This window comes from Dasypus novemcinctus, chromosome 6 (assembly GCF_030445035.2).
Source record: "Dasypus novemcinctus isolate mDasNov1 chromosome 6, mDasNov1.1.hap2, whole genome shotgun sequence".
Lineage (NCBI taxonomy): Eukaryota > Metazoa > Chordata > Mammalia > Cingulata > Dasypodidae > Dasypus > Dasypus novemcinctus.
This window is the reverse complement of record NC_080678.1, coordinates 47,333,677-47,350,950: the sequence shown is the minus strand read 5'-3', so window position 1 is coordinate 47,350,950 and position 17,274 is coordinate 47,333,677. Positions and strand designations below refer to the sequence as shown.

Below are 17,274 nucleotides of genomic sequence, written 5' to 3'. Positions count from 1 at the left end.
TTCCAGAAAGTCAGAAAACCCCATCACTCCCTCCTTCACCTGTCATACCCTTATAGATTCAACTTTTGTGCGGTGTCTGTGCAGTTTCCCGGGAGACCTGAGCAGCCTCAGCTCTTCTGTCTGGCATCAATCTGTCTGGTGGGTCAGTACTGTCACTGCTTTGTATACCCACTAGATTACAGATTCCTTTAGAACAGGAGCCTGCCTTTACATGACTCAGGATGGAAGAGATGAAAGCTGTATTAAGAATTAGATGGCATGAGAATGTGCAGTTCTCATGGGATTGGAAGAATTCGAGAGAGCTCTGAGTGTCTTCCAGTCTGCAAAGCTCACCTTGCAAAAAACAAGCACTTCTTCAAACAGAAAATGCCCACTCCATTCTCCTGTATCTCTGGCTCATCTCTCCACCACATCTAGATAGGTGCCCTCCAAATTTAAGGCAGGCACTTAATAGCCCTTGGAGACTAGAATCGAATGCCTACAGGTCCAAAGTGATCAGAGTGAATAGATAAATATTGAAGGGATAGCCAACCCAGTTATTTTACAGATAATTCCTAGGTTAAGAACCCCCATTCCCACCCCTGACAGCTAGAGTGGATCTGTCACTCTGCATCAAACACTGGGAAAATTAGCCCTGACTCTTCCTAATTTCTGGGTTGGCTAATTTATTTATCTCTTCAGATGCTTTACTTTCAGTCCTACTGGAAAAGCTGTCTTTGAACTCTGGGGGCAATTCCCAGTGAAAGAGAATTTTCTTTCTCAGATAATTAAATAATGGTAATTTAACATAAGGAAGTAGTTACAAAGGTGTCGGAAGAACTGGAAGTGCAACCAGGGAAGGTGAAGCAATCTTGAAAGTAACAACTCTCTCCTCCCCTAGGACTGGAGGGATAAAAGGAGGAGGCAGCCAGAACCATCAAAGGCTTGTCCAGTGGGAGCTGGAGCAAAGAAAGTTCAGCTACTGCTGGATCAGGCTCTTAATGCAGAGAGAGGGGGAGAAGGTCCCTAGATTCTCTCTCCCTCCAGGACTTCCCAATGGTAGAAGAGAGAAGCCAGTAGACAAGAAGACAGAGGGCAGGATCAGAATGCCTATTTTACAGATGGGAGCAGGGAAAGGAGAATGGGTCTGAAAGCAAAGTGGCAAGTGCCTGGCCCTCCAGTCTTGGATGCTGTACATGGCTGCCTCTGGGAGGCTGGGTAGGATTCTGCAGGTGCAGCTCAGATCTTTCCTTCTCTAGATCAAAAGTCTCTTCCTTTTTCTCTTCTCCCTTTGCCCTTTCATTCCATTTCCCCTCTGTCTTGCTCTCCTCCACCAAAACTCCCTTACATTTACTTTTTCTCTCCAATCGTCTCTATTTCTGGCTCTCATTTTTCTCCTTGTGTCCCCACATATCTAATGGACCCCTACTCTTCCTGACTCCTGGGATGACAGGATTTATTTTTCTAGATATATGGCATCCAGTCCCCTGGGAAAGCTGTCTTTGAACTGACTTCTCTTTTTCCCACTGAGTGTCTTCTCACCTCTGCTTATCCTGTTATCCCCAGGCAGGATGGCAGCCTTCTTGAACATGAAGGAGAGGACCAGGCTCCTATGGTAGATATGGAGATTAAGAACTACCACCTGGTAGCCCCTCTAAATGCTGTGCTAGACATGTTACTTATGTTATCCCATTAAATTCTTGCCACATACCTACTAGCTGGACACCATGGGTGTAATTTTGGTGGTTTACAACTGCTTATCACAGGGTAAGCTTTGTTAGTGCCCATCATCAACAACACTGTTGACAGTTTTTTTCTCATTTGTCTGTGGCTTCCTGCACCCTTTCTTCTTATCCTAGTTTTGTTCCTTTCTTGGGATATTTCCCCAAATCCTAACTCCCAATATTCTAACACATCCCTACTCTAAATCTCCAAAGGTTGAGAATGGCTATTTGGAGGAGGCAGCCTTCTAGTTGGTCTTTACAGGATGAGTAGAAATTTCAATAGATGGAGATTGAGGTAGGAAATTCTTGGTGGAACAGTGAATTCTATGATGCAACTTGAAGCACAAGAGAAGGATAGGAATGAGATGAGACCATGTCTCAGAAATTTGCCTTTAGACCTTTTTTCTCTATAAGACAGACTACTCAGATACACAGATTAACCATAAGTATAAATATAATTCATATAATTAGAATCATAATGTTTTAGAGGCAGAAAGGAATTTAGACCTTGTCTGGCACAAAATTTCTATTTTTAAGCCAGGAAAGTGAGATCAAAAAAATTTAGGTTACTGAATATCATGGTGGTTAAGCATGGATGTTAGGTTGGCTGCCTGTATTCAAATCACAGCTTTGATAAGCATTAGGTTATGGGACATGAATCACTCTGTGGTTAAGATCCTCATCTACGAAATAGGGAAAATAATAGAATCTACCTCAGTGGGCTGTTGTGAGAATTACAACACACAATTGTAGCACAGGCATGGCATATAGTCAGTACTGAAAAAATATGGTCAAATATCATTATGATGCCCATGAGTATCAAGCTAGTAAATGTGAGTCAGAACTAGTCCCCAAGTCTTTGAAGCCCTAATTCAGTGTTCTTTCCATAACTTGAGGTTACATCTTATGGTGCTTTTGAAAATATGGTGTGCCTCTGAAAATATGCTGTTTAAAGAAGTTTTCAATTATCCTTCTAGCTACAATTCTTCTATATTTCTGACTACCTGCTCCAGCCAGTCCTGGTTTCTCCTACCAGCCTCAACAGTCCTGGCACACTGTGAAGTTCTGGGGTAGTGAGGGGTGGCAAGAAAAATTAGCAATAGACATGTATTTCATAGTTAGTGATACAATTTGCAAGACCTGGTATGTAAAATTTCACTAATTTAAATTTCAAGGGACCGAAAAATCATGGAATTAAAGGAGTTTGAATTATCTGTCATTCCTCAGCCTAGAGAATGTCAAATCTACCAGCTAAAATTTTAGTAGTCCCTTCAGTGGACTCAATAGGACCAAGAAAAGCATTACTTTAATTCAGGTGTCCAAGCCTTCCACAAAATTATGTAAGAGAACAGTCTTCTCTGTCCCTCTACCTGTCCTTTCTGTGTCCTGGTCCCACTTTTCAAAACTCCCCAGTACCATGGTCTTCATGCAGTCCACCCTCTCTGGACTATAAGCATCTTGAGGCAACCATCCATGACTTTCCTGCCCTTTTGGCTCCAGACTCTAACTCAGTGCTGGGATATAATAGGCATCCACATGTTGTTGAACTGACCGACTTAGACAATGCTACACAAACCAAGTGGATTTCCTCCTTCTTCTCCTTCAAATCTTTGTCTCCTCAGTTGACTGCCTTTAGCTAGTTGTCAGCTGGCTAGACTAATTCCTGGAAAAGCAGGACAGCAGCTAAATTAAGAGATAAATGTACATTTTACAAAATGAAGTACATTCAAAGGGGTTTATTTTAATGGTATAAATCTAGGAAGTATTTTAAGAGAGTCAGGAAGACATTTTTTGGGCAGCTGGACTTTCCTAACACCTTTACCTCACACCATACAAACTGAAGGGTCTCTCTCCTATAAATAAAGCCTATTTAACTTTCATTGCTAAACATTTTACTTTATTTCTTAGGTTATTTTGTAGACTGAATCTACTCTAAATATGAATATAGAATTTCCTGCCTATGTAATTTATTACAATGCATAGTTTTCCTTAATTTTGAAAAAGTCAGAAGTTATCCCATTTTTCTCATTTACTTAAAAGCCAGACTTATGACCCAACACCTTCATCACTCAATGCTGCCTTAATCTCTGAAATCTGCCTTCCATCTCTAATTTGTTTACATACTTCCTCTAGGGAGATAAAAGGGCTCCAAATGATTAATTCTAGATAAATTCCTTATTTTATAAAAGAGGAAAATAAGGTACAGAGAGGTTAGTCGCAGAATCTTAGGTTTCCATTTCCAACTACCTATCACATGAATGTACAGGGGATTAAACTCAGGACCCTGTACATGCGGGAAACAGGCACTCAACCACTTGAGCTACATCCACTCCCTGTCCTACCATATATCTTTAAAATATGCCTAAAAATTAACTCTCCATTGCCAAAGTCCCTCCTACCCTCACTGCTTTGACTGGTTACCAACATCTTCTGGGACTTTTGGGATTAGTAAAGGTGATCTTTGGCTCCTCCTACTCTTTAAGCCTCTTTGGCTTCAGTCTGTCTCTGATTTCTCTTTCTTGCCTGAACTAGCCCATAGATAGGGCACTTTGTTTTTACAACCCATGATGGGCTGCTAATAGTTTCACTGTCTCTAACCTCTTTCTCTTACATAGAATAAACCCAGCAGAACCATCTTAATTTAACTCAATTTTTAATAGTTATAAGGACATGACTTTAATAGTTATAATAAATAGTTATAACTATAACAAATAGTTATCATATAAAATCAAATTCAACCTGCATTTGGACTACCAATAAAATATGGGTTTATTATTGTCAAGCTTTTCCAATTCTGAAACATATACCTTACTAGCTGTGTGACAAGTTATTAGAAGGCCAAGTATTTAACTTCTTCTACAAACTGCAATATCCTTAGTTTGTTAACTGGTAGTAGTACATGGCCCTAATTCATAGGGTTGTTGTGAAAATTAGATGAAATAATGAATATAAAATGCTTAATATTAGTGGCAATAGCTAATATTGGCGAGGTCCTACTATGAGCAGGCACTATTCTAAACTCTTTCAATGAATTAGCTCACAATTATCCTATGATATAGATACCATTATAAATTCTAGATGAGACAACTGAGGCTCAGGAGTTAAATTTGCCTAAGGTGGCTTAGTAAAGAAATGGCTGAACCGGGATTCAAAACTGTGCAGTCAAACCTAGGCAAACCTCTACAGCATAAACTGGCATATGAAAAACACTTAATAATGGTAGTTAATTTATGTTGTTATTTATTATCATTATTATCACCTTAAAGAATAAAAAATACCTTTTTCTGCTTTCCTTTTGGATTCCTTTCTGAAGTTGCACCTTAGCATTACTCTAGGAAGAGGTGAATGATTCATGATAATTTAGTGTACTTGTTACCACTTATTTCTGTTTCCCAAAGAGAAGCTGGAAGGATTATTGCCTGGGGCCTTGGCACTTCCTGGATCCCATCTGCACTCTGCCCTCCATAATGTTCTTGAGAAAAGGGAATCACACAAGACATCTCTGACCCAGGAGCAGTTCATGACAGGCCACAGATTTATTCCCACTTGCCTCTTTTAGTTCCTTTAGGGCTTTCCCATGGGTGGGACTGGAAAATTCTCTGTGCCTCCTTGTGTTTGATCTTCTATTGCAGACATTTCCGCCTCAGAGGAAATTTAGGAAAAGGAATCTTCCCAATGGCTTCCCAGCAAATACCAAAGCAAATAACTCTTTGGTCTCTATTACAGCATTTCATTTCCTTCCTGTAGGGCACCCTTTGTACCATGACCATGGAGTGGTCTGCTTTAACTATCTTCTTCCCTTTGATGATGTTGAAAACAAAAACAAAAACAAAGCAAAAACACCTTATTACTGGTTTCCAAGTCCCTTTCCAGGTGTTGCATGAACTTCTTTGGCTCACTAGATTACTGTATTGTACTTGACACACCACACTGTCCCTGCTCCCTTGCTTTCCTTAAGTATGCGTGTTTCCTCCTGAGCATCTGGTTGTTTATTTTTGAACATCTGGTCTTTTTGATTCATAACATAAATTGACCTTGGCCTTCCAATAATGAGATTTTCATAGATCGTAAAATGTTAAAGCCTGAAGGCTTTTGTAGATAAGAGACCAGCGGATTCTTTTTATAGTGAGGAACCCAGACACAGAGAAGCTGAGTGTCAGATGCAAAACCATACTGCCTATGAAGGTGGAAAGCTAGAACCAGTTCCAAGACTTCTGCTTCATTTGTTTCTTGTGAGTTGAATAACGATACCTGGAAATAATAATGTGAGAATTCATCGTGTCTCTTCTCAAAATGTTTAAGTTGTCTTATCAGTGGTTTCCTTAATACATTTCCAGGAGGACCAGAGGAATAGGCATTTCATGATTGAAAATTTTCAGGTATGAGAAGACAAGAGCTCCAGAGATAGATCTGGGGTACAGCTGGGGACTGTGTCCCTTACTGATCATCTTTCTTTTCCAAGTAGTGCTTTTGGCACTCAGCAAGTTCTCAAAAATGACAAGGATGATGATGATGATGATGATGATGATGATGATGATGATTAATGATAACCAGGTCTCATCTTTTTTTGCTCTCAGGCCTTCCTATTTTGTTCTCCATAGCCCCAAGTATTTCTGGGTTTCAACTCTTCTGGAAGCCTGAAGGTTTTAGAAGGTTCTGCTCCCAGTGAGCCAACTACTTTAGAGTTCTTTATGAAAATGATGGTTGGGTATCTAGTAGCTGCTTTCCATAGTAATGGTTGTAGTGAGAACTTCAAATGATTAGCAGTCTACCCCCCATGGGTACACACATTTTAAAACTTTTCTTAAAATTTGAAGTGTTTTCCTAAAATACTGCCAGTTGTCTGGTCAGATTGTTTGGAAAACACTGGATGAAACAAAATCAAGTAGTTTAGGGTTGAGTTGTTTTGTTTTTATAGGACTTCTCAGGAATTTTAAAACACTGATGTGAATCCCAAATCTCTAAGGTGAGGGGGGGGGGGGGGGAGGGTGTTGGCAAATTAACTATGCAGAATTTCCCAAACATATTTGACCATAAAATCATTTATTCATTGAACATTTTTCTCATGGGACTCTTGTAACATGGAACGTATCTTAGGAAATGTTAAATATTCTTTGGGTTTCAATTAGAGTATAGAGTATTCCGTTTGTTCTAAAACATCTGTTTCAAATGAAAAGATACCTTTCCCCAGGGCTTGTTCTTTTAGATATAATGACCAAGTCTGTGCCATGTCTTCTCATTATTTATCATTTCAGGGCCTAGACCCTGTTCCTTCTCAGCCTGAATTTGTCCATTTCAGGACCTATATCCTGTTCCTTCTCAGCCTGAATTTGTCCAAGTTTTTTTTACTCTAACCTCATATGTGAGCTGCTCAGTTCCCTTAATCATTTCGGCTGTCCTGTTTTTTTTACACAGTTTGCAAGGTACAGTATCAAAGAAATGAATGATAACAATAATGATCACAACTGATATTTGAGGGCTTACTGTGGACCAGACATTGTGCTAAGAACTTTACTTGTGATATCCCACTTAATGGCCATCACAATCCTATGAGGTAGGTATTATTAATATTTCCATTTTATACATGAGGAAACAGAAGAAAGTAAGTCAAAGACGTTTTGAGATTAAGAGGGGGAGACAGTGGGATTTGAACCTGATTTTGTTCAACTCTTAAGGACTACCTGGCACTGCCCTTCCAGTACTAGCTCTATTTTTAAAGTTTGTGCTGACTCAGCAGCCAGAATCCTTTGGGAGCAGAGACCACGTGGTTTAGCTTTCAGCACTCTGTGCCAGGCCAGCACTTGGCATTCCAATAGGTCAGTACTTCTTTGAAAAGAGAGATTAAGTAACTTGACCAACCCATTCTCCTAGTAAATGCTGGCCTGGATATTTAGAACCATCACCCACACCGTGCCCATCAGTATTCATTGATTTCTCATCCCGACCACGTTCAGTGCACCAGGTAAGCGCTGCCTCCCCTTTGAGGTCACCCTCTCTAGGTTTTTCACTCTCACTAGTTTTTGAGTATGCCGAGTAGAGAATTTTCTTTCTTACGTTCTCATTGACCTCCCCTTAACAGACAGCTGTCTCAGACCCAGCGAACCAAATGTACTTTTTGTGGCTATACTCGGGTAAGCAAGAATGCACTTTTGTTTTTGTTGTTGTTAATTTTATTGGTATTTTTGGACCGTCTTTCCAGCTCCATCGCTTCCCGTGTGGCAGCACGTTCGACTTCGAAAGTTCTCAATTGAAGATAAAAACGTGACGACAGCCTCGAGGGGGCGCCGGGCGGGGGTCGTGGTGCGCGCTAGGCTAGTCAGCTGCGCCTAGCTGTGGCGGTTGGGAAGCGTCAGAACCTGGCCGGGTCCCCGCCGGGGCGGAGGCGGGGTGGGTGCTGGTGCCCTCTGCCTTCGTGTGGATTCTGCGCTCCCAGCTGCGAGCGCCGAACTTCCCTCGGGCTTCTGGGTCTTGAATGGCTGGGCGCCTCCTGGCAAACGCTTTAGCGACCGTGTCTCTCCGTGACCTTGGCCTCTGTAACAGTCAGGCCCTGCAGCTGCCCCACCATCCCGGCCAGCTGGAGTCCATTTTCTTCACGTGGGTTTCCTCTGAACTTTATCATGCCAGGTTTCAAGGGTGCTGAGAACCCCCCCACAAGAAGGCCCCGACATCTCCCAACCCTGCCTCTAAGGTGGAGAGAAGCCAGGTCCCTGAGGAGAAAGCGAGCTGGCTGGTTAGGTGGCAAGAGTGCAACCCTGCAGAGTACACTGCCACCTTTGTCTTGGCTGGGCCCATGTAGGTAGACCCCCAGGTGGGTGAAAGGACCTTTTCTCCTAAATTTAACGAAAAGAATGGGCGTGTTGAGAGAAGGAGCTGGAATGGCTTGTATGAGACTGAAAATGGTAAACCTAGAAATCCTGCAGGCCTGGACAGGGCTGGCCACCCAAGGGCTTCTGGAGCGTTGGGGGCCCAATCATACTGCAGATCCCATCATAACAAGGTAGAAAAGGGATAGAAAGGGAAGTAAAGTTGCCCACCCCATTTCAGGGAAAAACATCCTATAATTTGTAGCCATCAAAAGGAAGGACTGTGAAGAATGGGCAATCCCAGGGGGGATGGTTGACCCAGGAGAGAAAATTAGTGTCACATTGAAGAGAGAATTTGGTGAGGAGGCCATGAACTCCTTACAGAAAACCAGGGCAGAAATGCAGGAGCTGGAGGAACAACTGCACAAACTATTCAGCCAGGACCACTTTGTAGTCTAGAAAGGCTATGTGGATGATCCTCGGAATACAGATAATGCTTGGATGGAGACAGAGGCTGTGAACTACCAAGTTGACATAGGTGAGATAATGGATCATCTTCCCCTGGAAGCTGGCGATGATGCCAAGAAAGTGAACTGGTGGACATCGATGATAAGCTCAAGCTTTATGCCAGCCACTCCCAATTTATGAAACTTGTGGCTGAGAAATGAGATGCCCACTGGAGTGAGGACAAGTTGCCTGACTGCCATGAATAGAGGCTTGGAGTCTCATGTAAGACAAAAGCCTTCAAATGAATGAGGGTGGAAAAGAAGCAGATACCACATAACTCCCGGGGAGAATGAGACAGAGAGGGTCACTTGTTTGGGGGATTATTTTCAAAACTTAACAGTATGAAGGCTTTGTATCAGGGAACAATATTAGAAAATATGAGGGAACTATGCTGTACTCCCCTGTCCTCCAATAGTTACCCTCTAGAGTCTCTGGGTTCTCCGTGTACCATTGCTTAAAAAGGAAAGAAAGAAATTATTATTATATCTTTTCCTACATGCACATTTGGTCCGAGTTCCCTTTCTAAACTTTTTGGCTTTCTAATCGCAAGAAGAGGCATACTGACACATGGCATATGTTTATTTAAGCATGTGGCTTAAACCAAATTATATAACTAATGCATTTTAAAGAATTGTAGATAAAACAAGATAACTTCCTTACCAACCAGAGCCTGTACTTTCCAGCAAGTCTGCATTTGTCAATTCTTTATTTCTACTTTTTTTCTGAGGTGTTAGAATGTGGCCTACTCTAATATATTACATGACTTTTTTTTTATAGCATTGGCCTTTCAAATTTAGTGTTATGTGGTCTTGTTGACAATGATGTTCAAGTCAAAATCTCTGGTTAGTTTTGTTTTTAGAGGCTTCAGTTTTATGGGAAAAGTTCAGTCTCCATTTTAGTCCAAAATGATCAAGTGCATTAAGAAAAAAAATGCAGGGAAGCGGACTTGGCCCAGTGGTTAGGGCGTCCGTCTACCACATGGGAAGTCTGCGGTTCAAACCCCGGGTCTCCTTGACCCGTGTGGAGCTGGCCCATCGCAGTGCTGATGCGTGCAAGGAGTGCCGTGCCATGCAGGGGTGTCCCCCGCGTAGGGGGGGTGCAAGGAGTGTGCCCCGTAAGGAGAGCCGCCCAGCGCAAAAGAAAGGCAGGCTGCCTGCCTAAGAATGGCGCCGCACACATGGAGAGCTGACACAGCAAGATGCTGCAACAAAAAGAAACACAGATTCCCAGTGCCACTGATAAGGAGAGAAGTGGTCACAGAAGAACACAGCAAACAGACAACTGGGTGGGGGGGAAGAGGAGGAGTAGGGGGAGGGGAGGGGGGGAGAGAAATAAATAAATCTTAAAAAAAATTTTTTTTAAATGCACAAAATGAGCTTAATATCCAGCCCTCTAGAACTATTTCTGCCTAGACAGAATGGACTAGGCTCAGGACATTTGTTTCCTCTCACTTCTGAAGACGACCCTATAAATGTGACTCTTGTCATGAAGAATTCCTTATCAAGAGTTGTATGTAATTCCAGCCTAATGAAAATACAATTTACACCTACCTTTTCTCAATAAAAAGCCAATATGCAAATAGAGGAGGTGTTTATAGACAGTTTGCAAACATGGAGTTCGCACCCTGGCATCCAAGAATGAGGGGATTCCAATAGCAATAAATGGAGCTGGGAAGGCCTTTCCAGTGTTGTGAATTGGGGCGAGGCACCAGGCCTTTATACTCCATTTTGATCAGTCATTGAATGAGGGCTGCCTCTGGAAGGAGGTATGATCTTGGGAAAGACAATTTCCTCAGCCAAGGCAATCCCCAAAGAGAGCTGACAGCTAAGAGCCATCTTCTGGCAGCATTCCCAGCTGCTGAGAAGGGGAATCTTGGAAGGGGGAGAAAAGGATGCACCTCACAGGGTCTACCACATATTGTCCTAGTTTTACAGATGATATAACCTAGGCACAGAGAGGTTAAGGAACTTGAACAAAAGTTATGCAACCAGTAAGTGGTGGAGGTAGGATTAGAGCATGGAGGCAGTTGGGCTCCATGGATTCGACCCTTGACAGTTAGGCTGTACTCCCTCCAGTAGTTACCTCGCTAGAGTCTCCAGGTCCCCTATGTACTGTTGCTTAAGAAAAGGAAGGAAGGCAGGAAAGCAGGAAAGGAAGGAAGAAGAGAGGGAGGAAAGGGAGTTAGGAAGGGAGAGAGGGAAGGAGAAAATCCCATTGTATCTTAACATGTACATTTAGACAGTTTCCTTTTCTAAACTTGGGGGGGAGTTGTATGGATTCATTTGTTTTTCTCTTCCTTGAAAAATGTTGTATTTATGCAGGTGATGGCAATTGTGAAAAGATTCACCCATGGATGACCATCATTTTTCATGCTTAGGAACAAATTTAATATATCAGTTTTCCTTGTGAGTTCTATAACTGCTTGCTTTTAGGAAGGAGCCATTTTGTCCTATATATTAGTCTCATCTCAATAACTTTTCCAGATGAGATATGTTCTGTGTCTTTGTTTGAACAATTCAAGTACCTGATTGGCCTAACATATTTTGTTTTTTTTTTTTTAAGATTTATTTATTTATTTAATTTCCCCCCCTCCCCTGGTTGTCTGTTCTTGGTGTCTGTTTGCTGCGTCTTGTTTCTTTGTCCGCTTCTGTTGTCGTCAGCGGCACGGGAAGTATGGGTGGTGCCATTCCTGGGCAGGCTGCTCTTTCTTTTCACGCTGGGCGGCTCTCCTCATGGGCGCACTCCTTGCGCGTGGGGCTCCCTCACGCGGGGGACACCCTTGCGTGGCACGGCACTCCTTAAACTGTTTGGCCTAACATATTTTGAATGTTCCTAAACTCACATTGTTTTTTCAAAATGTAAATTCCTTAAAAAATAGAAATATATATGAATATATATTATAATACACTTATGCTATATATTACATAATCATTACAAAACCTGAATTGAAGAAGGTCTAATAGATGTATCAAATTTAATATGTCCAGAACAGAAATCATCACAACCTGTCCCCGCCGCCCCCCGAGAACTGTCTATCCATCACTCTTCCCTGGCAAATGGCAACAAAATCCATCTATGTTGCACCAGAAAAAAGAAAATATTCTAGATTCCTTGATTTTGTTCATCTCCCACCCACAGCCAATCCATTTGCAAGTTTAGTCAGCTAAATTATATACAAAATATAGTATATCCAAAATCATTTATGTACTACTTTCCACTTTTATTGTTACCACTCTAAACAAACTATTATCTCCTCTCTCCCTAGTCTATTGCTGTTGCCTCCTAATAGGCCTCTCTCTTTCCACTCTTATTCTCCTGTAGGTCATTTTCCACAAGAAATAAAATGACGTTTTAAAAAAGATCAGCTGCATCATGTCCCAACCATCCCAAAACCATCCAATGGCACCTTTTGTATGTAAAACACAAAACTCCTTACCCTGCCCTCCCAGTTCTGGACGATGCTACTGTTCTAATCTTACCTGGTAGCATTCTGCCTTGGCTAGACTGCCCTTTCTCTTTTTGGCACAAGTCATACTTGTTTCTGCCCCAGGTCCTTTGCATTACTCTTCCCTGCCTAATGTCCCTTCCATATCTTCACAAAGTCTGCTCCTTGGGTCATTCAGGTCTCACTCAAATATCATCTCCTCAGAATTTTCCTGATCATCTAAAGTACCTATCCAGTCAGCCTCCACACACCCTGTTTTATTTTCTACATACCTGCTGAAATTATCTTATATCTTACTGGAATGAAAGCCCATGATAGCAAGGATTTGTCTGTCTCATTGACGGCTGTACTCTCAGTACCTAGAATAGTGCCTGGCATCTCAAATTATTTGTGGAAAATAGCTGCTGTTAACACTTTCCTACATACTCTAACGCTCTTTAAAAAAATTATAAATTTAACATTATATTTGGCCTAATTTTCAAAAAAATTTTAAATTTTGAAATAATTTTAGACCTACAAAAAATTACAGCAAAAGTACACAGAGTTCCTTTATATCTTCACCCAGCTTCCCCAAATGTTGACAATATAATTTACCACAGTACAGTACAATTATTGAAACCAGAAATCAGCATTGATTTAATACATTTTTCTATTAACTATCCTACAGTTCTTATTCAAAAATTTTCAGTTGTCCCACTAATGTCCTTTTACTGTTCAAGGATCCAAGAATTCCAAGTTTCACTTAGTTGTCATGTCTCCTTTACTTCCTTCAGTTTGGGACAGTTCCTCATTCTTTTTTGTTGTTGTTGTTGTTCATGACCTTGACACTTTTGAGGGTATTAGCCAAATTTTTAGTAGAAAGTCCCTTAATCTGGGTTACTCTCTTACACTTTTCATGATTAGATTGAAGTTATGCATTTTTGGCAAGAATACCACAGAAGTGACATTGTTTGACTAAACTTTCATATTGAAAAATTAAGGTAGATTTTTCAACAGAAACACTACTAGATAGTAAAGAATATAAGCTATGTTTTTAAATTTCATGGTGGGATTTCCAACCGCCTTGTACTACTTTTGATCAGCATTTTTATGTGTACATACCACACACTTATTTAATAATTGAAGATGTGTATATCTAACCCACCCACCTCTTCTCTGTAAGAGACGTGGTGGCCAACCATCTCTGAATCTCATTGCCTATCCTCTGTATTCTCATGCTTCAAGTTCCTGGGGTAACACTTGAATGCCATTTTATTCTACCATATAGGTTAACTATTTCTGGAAAAAAAAAAAAAAAAAAAGCTGCAAACAATTCCCAAACATGGTGGCTTACAAAATCAACATCTAATTAGTTTATGAGTTTGTAGGTTGACATTTTGGGCTGGACTTGACTCGGTGGTTCTTCTGGCCATGGCTGAGCTTTTTCACATTTCCTGGAATTGACTGAGAGTGACTGCATCTGGAATGATTGAAAAGATTCTACTCTATACCACATGTCTCCCATCTTTTATCAGGCTAATGCACACACATTCTCATGGCAATGGCAGAGGAGCAAAGGTGCAGATGGACACATGCAAGATTTCTTTAGTCCCAAACTCAGAACTGGCACCATGTCACTTCCCCAAACTCTATTGGACAAAACAAGTCACAAGGCTAATCCAGATTCAAGAAGTGGATAAATGACTCCATTTCTCCAGTAAAAGGAAGTTGAAAGTCACATAGCAAAGGGCTTGGATATAGGGAGGAGTGAAAAATCAGGACCATGGTGCACTCAATATCCATATCTATTGTGTTTTTTAAAAAAGCTTTGTTGAGATATAATTCAGATATCATAAAATTCACCCATTTAAAGTGTACAATTCACTGGTTTTTGATATATTTGTATGGTTGTGAAAACACTTCAATCACTTTAGAACATTTTCATCACCACAAAAAGAAATCCCATGCCTTTTAATAGTCTTTCATATTTCCTTCTAAATCCGTCTGCCCTAGGCAACCATCAATCTACTTTCTGTCTCTATAGATTCGTCTCTTCTGGACATTTCATATAAATGGAATCACATATTATGTAGTACTTTTTGACTGGCTTCTTTCACTTGCATAATGTTGTCAAGGTTCATCCCTGTCGTAGTGTGTATCAATACTTCAGTCCTTTTTATTGCCAAATAATGTTGTATTGATATACCTTATATTTTTAAATCCATTCATCAGTTGATGGACCTTTGGGTTGTTTCTAGTTTGGGGCTATTATGAGTAATGCTGTTATGAACAAGCTTTTGTATGGACATATGTTTTCAATTCTCTTGAGTATATAACTAGGAATGGAATTGTTGGGTCATATGGTAACTATATGATTAAACTTGAGAAGTTGCCAAACAGTTTTTCCAAAGTGGCAGAACCATTTTATATTCTCATCAGCAGTATATGAGGGTTCCGATTCTTCACATCATTGCCAATACTTGTTATTATCTGTCTTTTTAACTATAGTTCCCCTAGTTGAAGTGAAGTTTTGTCTCTTTGTGGCTTTGATTTACATTTCCCTGATGCAAATGATGTTGAGCATCTTTTCATGTGCTATTGACTATTTGTATATCTTCTTTGCAGTAAGGTCTATTCAGATCCTTTGCCCATTTTTTAAATTGAGGTTTTTGTCTATTGTTAAAGATCTTTATATATTCTAGTACAAGTCCTTATTAGACATATGATTTTCAAATAGTTTCTCCCATTCTTTGGGCTATCTTTTCACTTTCGTAATGGTGTGCCCTTTGAAGTACAAAAAATTTTAAATTTTCAAGAAGTCCAATTTTTCTTTTTTTCTTTTGTCACTTGTGTTTCTGTTGTTGTATCTAAGAAGGCTCTGCCTAACACAAAGATACAAAGATTTACTCCTATATTTTCTTCTTTAAGTGTGATAGTTTTTAACTCTTACATTTTATCTTTGATAGATTCTGTGTTAATTTTTTTATATGGTGTGAGGTAGCAGTCCAACTTAGTTCTTTTGCATGAGGACATCCAGTTATCCCAGCACTCGTTTGTTGAAAACAGAGTTCTTTTCCCCATGGAATTGTCTTGGCACACTTGTTGAAAATCAGTTGGCTGTAAATATGAGATTTATTTCTGGACTTTTAATTCTATTCCATTGATCTATATGTCTATCCATATGCTAGTACCACTGGTCTTGATTGCTGTTGTAAGTTTCAAAATTGGAACATATCTCTTGTGTTTTTGCAGTTGGTTGCCCCTTGGTTGTCTTTCTATTCATCTCACAAAACTCATCTCAGACATCTTCTCCAAGAAGCTTTCTCTAACTCCTATGGTAAAGTTAATCTTTCATTCTTCTGTGTTGCCTTGTATAATATTCTATTGTAGAAACTTTATTGTAATTTATTTTTATTGAAAGCAAAGACTGTATTTGTTCATTTTTACATTCCCAGTGTCTGATCCACAGTTGATACTCAATAAATGTCTGCTAAAAAGAAGTGAATAGAGGGAAGTAGACGTGGCTCAACTGATAGAGCATCCTCCTACCATATGGGAGGGTCCAGGGTTCAATACCTAGGGCCTCCTGACCTGTGTGGTAAGCTGGCCCATGCACAGTGCTGCCGCGTGCAAAGAGTGCCATGCCACGCAGGGGTGCCCCCACGTGCAAGGGCCCCAAGTGCAAGGAATGTGCCCTGCAAGGAGAGCTGCTCTGCGTGAAAAAAGCGCAGCCCGCCCAGGAGTGGCACTGCACACACAGAGAGCTGACGCAGTAAGATGATGTAATAAAAAAGAAACAATACCGAGTTTTCTTGCTCAACACTGCAGTTTACCTGTTAACATTTCTCAGGCTTCTAGCATAAGTCCAAAAGTATTTGTTTATATTGGTGCAACTTTATGCCACTCTCTATCTGGCAATTGTTGGGCAATTGTTCACTTTGATGAATCATTCTGTTACTTTCAGCATACTGCTGAACATTCTCTTTTCTTTTCATCAGGGTTTTTATCAAACAGGATAACAAACTGATGAAAGTAAAATTGTGAGAAATTACTAAGTAATAGGGTGGTGGTGTGGTTCTCTCAGCTCTTGCTTAAAATTTGGTATGCGTTGTCCCTGTGCACCTCTGTTTCTGTCTACTAATAACAATAATAGGCACATTTACTCTGGGCCAGACACTGTACATGTTTTATCTCATTAATGCTTTCTTATCAGGGCTAAATGAAACATTTTAAGACAGCCTTTTGTTAAGCGAAGAAAAGTCTATGTTGCTTCAAACTAGTAGCTTCTGGAGACCAGTGGCTGTGCCTTCTTTTTCAGCATCTGTATTTAATACTTATGTATTTAATAAGAAGTTGAATGAAATATAAAATGTAAAAAAAACATTTTCTCTTTTATCATTAAGTAATTTGGATTGACATAAGGAGTCCAATACAGATAAAAACCATTTTATTCAGCTCTGATATGTTTTATAATGCTGAAGTTTACATAGGGCATATACTTTCTAGGTGAGAAGAAGTTTGCCTTTTAAGAGTTCTTGGAAAGGTTTTGATAATAAACACTTTAAAAATGTAAGACTGTCAAGATTTTCCTCCTGGTTATATGTCATATGAATGCTGAAACCACATTTCAATGTGGTAAGTTCTGTCCCTGGATTTGTTACTATCCTGGAACTAGGATCTTGGACAAGCCATTTAAAGTATCCAAATTTCCTTGGTGCTTATAATTTGATGCATATTAAATTCACAGGTTGCAATAATAGTTTTATACATATGTAAAACTTATATAGATGTGTGAAAATATAAATATTATACTTTTATAAAAAGCAACTTTTCCAAC

The 17,274-nt window shown here is 40.2% G+C and overlaps 1 pseudogene; it reads left to right on the top strand.

Annotated features, from left to right (window-relative positions):
* Window positions 1-8,098: 8,098 nt before the first annotated feature.
* On the top strand, window positions 8,099-9,362 carry LOC131278877 (ADP-ribose pyrophosphatase, mitochondrial-like; annotated as a pseudogene).
* Window positions 9,363-17,274: the final 7,912 nt, after the last annotated feature.